The 7,226-nt window shown below is 45.9% G+C and overlaps 1 long non-coding RNA gene across 1 annotated transcript; it reads right to left on the reverse strand.

The window, feature by feature from the left end:
* Window positions 1–4,323: 4,323 nt before the first annotated feature.
* Window positions 4,324–4,772, reverse strand: LOC147959733 (uncharacterized). The gene is made up of 3 exons (XR_015611306.1): window positions 4,650–4,772; window positions 4,495–4,557; window positions 4,324–4,404 (listed from the first exon to the last, which is right to left on the reverse strand). It is a non-coding gene; the product is annotated as an uncharacterized LOC147959733 (long non-coding RNA).
* Between the last annotated feature and the right edge of the window lie 2,454 nt (window positions 4,773–7,226).

The following is a 7,226-nucleotide window of genomic DNA, read 5'->3' on the forward strand; positions in this document are numbered from 1 at the left end:
GGTTCTTTGCTTGACACCACTTTGAGTACCAACAAACTTGGCAAATATATTGCCACCCTTATCCTTACCAAGAGAATAGATATCATCAATAATAATTTGGTTGGATAAGTTACCACTAGTGCATGAGGAGGCAAGGTGGCCTTTCTCACGACATAGGTAGCAACGTCTACTCTTCACTTTCTTCTCACTTGATTTCTCAACTCGAGAAGCACTAGCTTGTGGTTTCTTGGGAAGAGGCCTTTCTTCAACTTGAGGTTTAGCATGAGAATGAACTTGTGGCCACTTCCCTTGTTGCTTGTCACTAATGGCCTTCTTCTTCAAAGGGCAAGATCTAACATGATGTCCTTCAATTTTGCACTTGAAGCAAATGATCTTGACCGAATTCTTGACTTGTTTTAGGCCCTTCTTCTTGTTGATCTTGTACTTCTTCTTCTTATTGGAGTTGAATCCAAGTCCACCTTTGTCATTGGGGGATTTTTGCACACTCAAGATATTGCTTAGTGTGGCCTTCCCTTCATGACACTTTTCCAAGTCTTTCTTCAAAGAAGTGACTTGGGCCTTGAGCTCTTTGATTTCCTCTACATGGTTAGTCTCAACACAAGTACTAGAGGAAGTATAAGCTTCATCGTTAGAGCAACAAGGCAAGGAAAGCAATTCATCACAAGATTTACCAACATTGTGAGTAGATGAATTACAAGTACTAGCACATAGCAATATAGCATTTTGACTAGAAGTAGTGCTAGTATCCACATGAGCCTCACTAGATGTTACCTTGGCAAGCATGGCCTCATGAGCCATCTTTAGCACATTATGGGATACTAGAAGATCATCATGAGAGTTTGAGAGCGTTTCATGACTTTCTTCCAATTTCCCATATTTGCTAGATAGCAACTCAAGTTGAGCCCGTAGCTCAACATTCTCCTTCAAAATGGATGCTTCACATGTAATAGAGTTAGTAGCACAAGCATCATCAATAATAGCAAGAGGAGAAGGCAACTTTACAAGCTCTTTTGAATATGAGGCTTTAAGTTGTGCATGAGACTCGGTGAGTTTGATGAGCTCACCCTTGATGACCCTTGAGCCATTTTCGAGGTGCTCAAAATCCTCAAGGAGTCTAGCATGAGCAACTTCAAGCTTAGCATTTTTCGTTTCAAAAACATTGGCCACCTCAAGAGCTCTATCATGAGATTCCTTCACTCTAGATAATTCTAGAGCAAAAGTCTCCTCAAGAGATTCCTTGGTGGTTTGTTCAAGTTCAAGAGCTTGAGAGAGGTCCGCAATCTCATTAGCGTAATCACGCTCATGACCTTCCATTTTATCAATGGTGACCTCATGCTCCTCAAGACGAGATTCCAACTCATCAGTATATTTCTTGCCCTCAATAGCAATAGACATGATTTCCATGAAGTTGGAACGATCAATTTTATTCTTAAGAAGAGCTTTAAAAATCATTTCCCCCTTAATTTTTAAGGAGGCAACATCATCATTCTCTTCATCATAATCAACATCATCATCACTCTTGTCATCAACAATATCATCACAAGATATCCTAGGATTCAAAGTGGGAGATACCTTTGAAGCCTTAGCCATAAGGCAAAACGCAATCGATGATGATGTAGGATCCCTTGAGGCACCTTTCAAGACCACATCTTGTTCCATGGGGTGTTGGGTTTCCTCTACATTGTTAGCACAACGATTCGAGGAAATAGATGCATTTTTATCATGACAACAAGATATAGCAAGCACATCATTATGAGATTTAGTAAAGCAATTTCTACATGATATGCAAGGACTATCAACACAAGCATGTGAAACATTTAGAGAGATCGAAGTGTTGAAGTCCAAAGATGGAGCATTGCAATAAGGTAGTAATGAGGAATCATCAATGATAAGCACACTATCATCATTGCAATGAACACCACTACTCACCATATCATTACCTTGTGGCAATCCACATGTAGGTGAAGTAGAAAAAGTTGAGAAAGCAACACGGCCGGAGGTGGAGGGAGAACAATCATCCCCACAAAACTTGGACACGCCATATTTATCTTGAAGCTTTGTCCACAACTCATGAGCATCCCGAAACGGCATGAGTTGAAAAATAACTACATTGCTCAAAGCATCGAAAGGCACATTAGAAGCTTGAGCATTGAGATAAGAGTTTTTCTCATCCTCTAAAGATAATCTTTGGGGATTCTTTGGAGGAGAAAAACCCATATTTACAATTCGCTCTAAATTTGGGTCCATGACCATAAAGAGATTAAGCATGCAAATTACTCAAACATCAAAATTTGTGCCATCGAAACTAAGAGTTCAGAGAATCCTAAACCCCTAGTCGACATCCTTACTCTCTAGGCGGTTAAGCCCTATAAAGAGAGAAGAGGCTCTGATACCAATTGAAAGATCGTGGATGTCGCCTAGAGGGGGGTGAATAGGCGCTTTAAAATAATTACGGTTTAGGCTTGAACAAATGCAGAATAAACCTAGCGGTTAATTTGTCAAGCACCAAACCTACAACAACTAGGCTCACTTATGTGCACCAACAACTTATGCTAAGCAATATAAACTACTAGGTGATAGCAAGATATATGACAAGAAACAATATGGCTATCACAAAGTGAAGTGCATAAGTAAAGGGCTCGGGTAAGAGATAACCGAGGCACGCGGAGACGACGATGTATCCCGAAGTTCACACCCTTGCGGATGCTAATCTCCGTTTGGAGCGGTGTGGAGGCACAATGCTCCCCAAGAAGCCACTAGGGCCACCGTAATCTCCTCACACCCTCGCACAATGCAATATGTCGTGATTCCACTAATGGACCCTTGAGGGCGGTCACCGAACCCGTACAAATGGAAACCCTCACTACAGGAATTAGGTACTTTGCCGTCTGCCAAGGCAGACAGCAAAGGCATGGAAGGCGGGCGGCAAAGGCCTTTGCCGTCTGTCACGGATGGCAAAAGGCGCCGGCAAAGAAAGGATCGGCAAAGTCCTTCTTTGCCGTCTGCTTCCTGACGCGGACGGCAAAGGAGCCTTTGCCATCAGCGGCGGACGGCAGAGAAAGCAGACGGCAATAAACTCGCTGTTAGTCCGTTAGGTGGCTAACGGCAGTCTTTGCCGTCCGTGGCTGACGGCAAAGACCATCAGGCCTTTGTCGTCTGCCACTGTAGGCAAATTGACCAAATGGTCAGCTGCCAGAAAACACAGGTGGTTGCCACGTGGCTTCTTTGCCGTCCGCGGCGGACGGCACAGAGCCCGTTGCCGTCGGTGGCCGACGGCAAAGAGCCTGCATTGCCTCTTTTTTCTGTTTTTTCTTATACTCAATCATTTTCACAACAAGTAGATGATACATATATATTTTTCACATGGCAAGTTCACAGCAAACATATGAGATATCCAACACATATAATTTCATCATAAATGTATAGTTCCATCAACCATACATAGCAAGTTCCACATACATCCATCCAACCATACATATTACAATAGTGTCATCAAAGCATACATGCATAGTTCATCGATACAAAAGAAACATAGTTCATCCAAACAAGCACTCCATGTATGCAAGCTTCCGTGAAGCGAATGAATTCTGCAAAATGGGAAATAAGAAAGTTAGAAGAAGAAGATGATGATGATGAAGAAGAAGAAAATGAAGAAGAATATATGACATTTATGAGCTAATTTAGGTGAAATTGATCGTTTGTGAGCTAACATAGGTGAAATGGATCGTTTATGAGCTAACCTATGTGAAATGGATCGCTTATGAGCTAACTTAGGTAAAATGCATCATTTTAGAGCTAACCTAGGTAAGATGGATCATTTTGGAGCTAACCTAGGTAAGATGGGTCATTTTAGAGCTAACTTGGGTAAAATGGATCATTTATGAGCTAAGTAAGGTAAAATGGGTCATTTTAGAGCTAACTTAGGTAAAATGGATCATTTATGAGCTAACTAAGGTAAAATGGATCATTTTAGAACTAACTTAGGTAAAATGGATCGTTTATGAGCTAACTAAGGTAAAATGGATCATTTTAGAACTAACTTAGGTAAAATGGATCATTTATGAGCTAACTAAACTAATTATGCCATTTTTGACATAAGTAAGCTAAGTACATGTCATTATTGAGCAAACCTAGTTAACTAAGCATATTAGAGCTAACTTTGGTCATTTTGGAGGAAACAAAGCTAAGTATAGATCGTTTTAGAGCTAACTTAGGTAAAATGGATGGTTTTGGAGGTCAGTAAGCTTATTAAGTCATTTTGGAGGAAATAAAGCTAAGTCTAGGTCTTTATGCATTTGTTAAGCAAAACACTAGAGAAACTTACCGTGATCATGGAGGTGTGGGAGTGGACTGGCTCATGCCGGTACCTGGAGAAGGATCGTGCGATGCTTGTCTGGAGTTACGCTGCACCAAAGATCATTTCCAATGTCTCGTTAGCATGATGACACTCAAATGTTCAGACTAGCAAGTAGTGTCCATTCAAATTAAACTCACCGTCGTCCCAGGAGCAATCACTGGCATCGGCGGAGCGGTCTGACCGGACTTCTCGCACACAGACTGCACATTTGGTTTTAACGACTCAGTCATACTAGTTAGTAATGAGACAAACACTACATGAATGTTTTGGCTAATCAGCAGAAGAAACTTACCGCAAGGAGCTCGTACATTGCCCTTGCCTGCCTGTCATTCCATGCCCTCTCCTCCTCCAACATCTTTGTCGTCCTCTCCTCCAACTCCCGCTGCCTCTCCGCCGCCTCCGACAGAAGTTTCTCCGTTCTATCTCTCTCACTCTGTATAGCAGCCTGCAACACCACTCCTCGTTAGCATTTGTAATCATTGATGGAAGCGCACACAATGTAATGTAGAAAGATAGCTGAGTACGTATAACTAACCTTGAAGGCGAGTTGGACTGGCCGTTCACGAGGCCTTATCTCAGGAGTGGATCTCGACTAGCGTGCCTTGATCTCCGGGAGAGTGCTAGGACAATGGATAAGTCCATCTCCAATGGTTATCGAGCCATGGGACCTCCCGCCACCAGCTATAATCACCAGCTCTGGATCAATGGGACCCTGGCTCGGGTTAAAGTCGTCCCCTTTCCTCGCCTTCCCTTCATCTCTATATTTCACGAGCTTGTCGTGGGAGGAGATGTTGGTGAAGTTGTTTGCATCATCGAGGTTGGGCGGAGAGAATGCCTTGACTTTCTTGTAAGAGGCAGTATGGGCCATGGCATAGAGGTCGTACACCTCTGGCACCTTATCCGCCTTATTGTAGCGTGCCTGAAAGAGAGAAACAACATGAATTAGTAATTAAAGGGCTCAAGCTAGCATGATGAATGAATTGCATGAATCATGAAGCAAACCACATACCCAGTTCCGCCCGAACTGATATAAGTTGGAGCTGCCTTGATGGTGTGGCACACCTTCCATTTGGGCACGTTTGTCCTTGGCCGCATTGTGGACGGCTAGCCATTGTTTTGAGCACCACTCATTGACCAACACCTCCCAACAATCCATCCGATCCGCACACCATCTCGGAGGCGCCTAAGTTAGCAAATAGAAACTTGAGCGCTACGGCTATGAATTAATAAATGAAGGAAGTAAGTACAAGGCCTTAAGAATTACCTTTATGTATTGCTCCTTACTCAGGAACTTCTCACGGCACACCGGCTTGGGCTTCTTGATACCACGCAAGGCGTAGTAGTCTCGAATAGCCTGCACCCAAGCCTCGTGTCGTAAGTTCTGTAGTAGGCACTTGCAGACGTTCTCGATAACATTTGCCGCTGCCTCCTCGTATCCCTCCTCACACCTGTAGAATGTCTGCAATCAAATGAGACAATATTTATTAGTACAATTAATAACTAGCTAGTTGAATATTTTTAATTGTGTAAAGGAGAAATTACCCAGAACTTTCTGATCACCACGTCTACCCTCGTGTTGCACAAGACACCGTCGATAATCTCACTCGGCGGGGCCGGGGCAGCCAAGTAGTGCTCCCAGCTCAATCCAGGCTCTGGAAGCCGACCCTCACCAAGCAACATGACAAACCCCGAGAAGTTTTGCCGGCAAAGCACTCCAAGGACGGAGTTGGGCCGGCGGACCTTCTCATGGTGGTCCCAACCCCTGCAGCATGACAAGGCCAACGCATTAGATATTTGAAGAAATGTGAATGCAGAAGGTACAAAAATATTAAATGCACTTACCTCTCCCCGTCAGGGAAAATCAACCACCTCTGTTCGCGGGTCGCCGGCACGGACGGGAGCCGTGTACAACCACGCTAGTAGACGGTGCCCCCCTCCTCCTCAATATCAGTCGGCTCCCCGCCATCATTAGCATGGCCACTCGGCCCCTCAGGCTGATCCAGCCAGGTACCCCATCCAGAGGTGTGATCATCAGGGGTCTCATGGGCCCAACTATCATGGGCCGAAGGCTCGTGGACCGGAGTCCATGTAGCCTCCTCCTCGGACGAGTCCACCCTAGCAGTCACGTGCTCGGGTGAAACAGCTAGGGGTCGCGGCGAGGAAGGCACCCTAGCAGTCACGTGCTCGGGTGAAACAACTGGGGGTGGCGGCGAGGAAGGCACCCTAGCAGTCACCCTACCTCCTCTCCCGCGGCCACGTGCTCCAGCTCCTCTCTTCTTCCCTCCCTTTCCTCATCCCCTGCTGGGCACCGCGGTTGACGAAGAAGGGCCTGGCGGTATCGCCATACTGTCCAGCAAAGCTCGTCGGATTTGTGCGGGTGGAATGGAAGACCTCCCACCACGCACCGACAAAGAAGGGGCCTCGGAGCGCTCCGGACCAGCGCCCACCATCTTTCAACACCTGCCATGACAAAGAGTAAACGAAATTAATACAACATAAAAAAATACCGACATGAATAATAATATATGATGTTTTTCATAACAAAATCAAAAAATATATATGGTGTCGGGGTGCCGTGTCGGGGTCGGGGTGCTGTTTCGGGGTCTGGGTGTCGGGGGTCGGGGTGTCGGGGTAGGGATGTGGTGTCAGGGTGTCGGGGGTCGGGGTCGGGGTGTCAGGGGGTCGGGGTCAGGGTGTCGGGGGTCGGGGTGCTGTTTCGGGGTCTCGGTGTCGGGGGTCGGGGTGTGGTGTCAGGGTGTCAGGGGTCGGGGTAGGGGTGTCGTGCCGGGGTGTCGGGGTGCCGTTTCGGGGTCGGGGTGTCGGGGTCGGGGTCGGGGTGTGGGTCGTGGTCGGGGCATGTGACAGCCTT

This window comes from Triticum urartu, chromosome 7A (assembly GCF_056163025.1).
Source record: "Triticum urartu cultivar PI428250 chromosome 7A, HENAU_Tu73, whole genome shotgun sequence".
Classification (NCBI taxonomy): domain Eukaryota; kingdom Viridiplantae; phylum Streptophyta; class Magnoliopsida; order Poales; family Poaceae; genus Triticum; species Triticum urartu.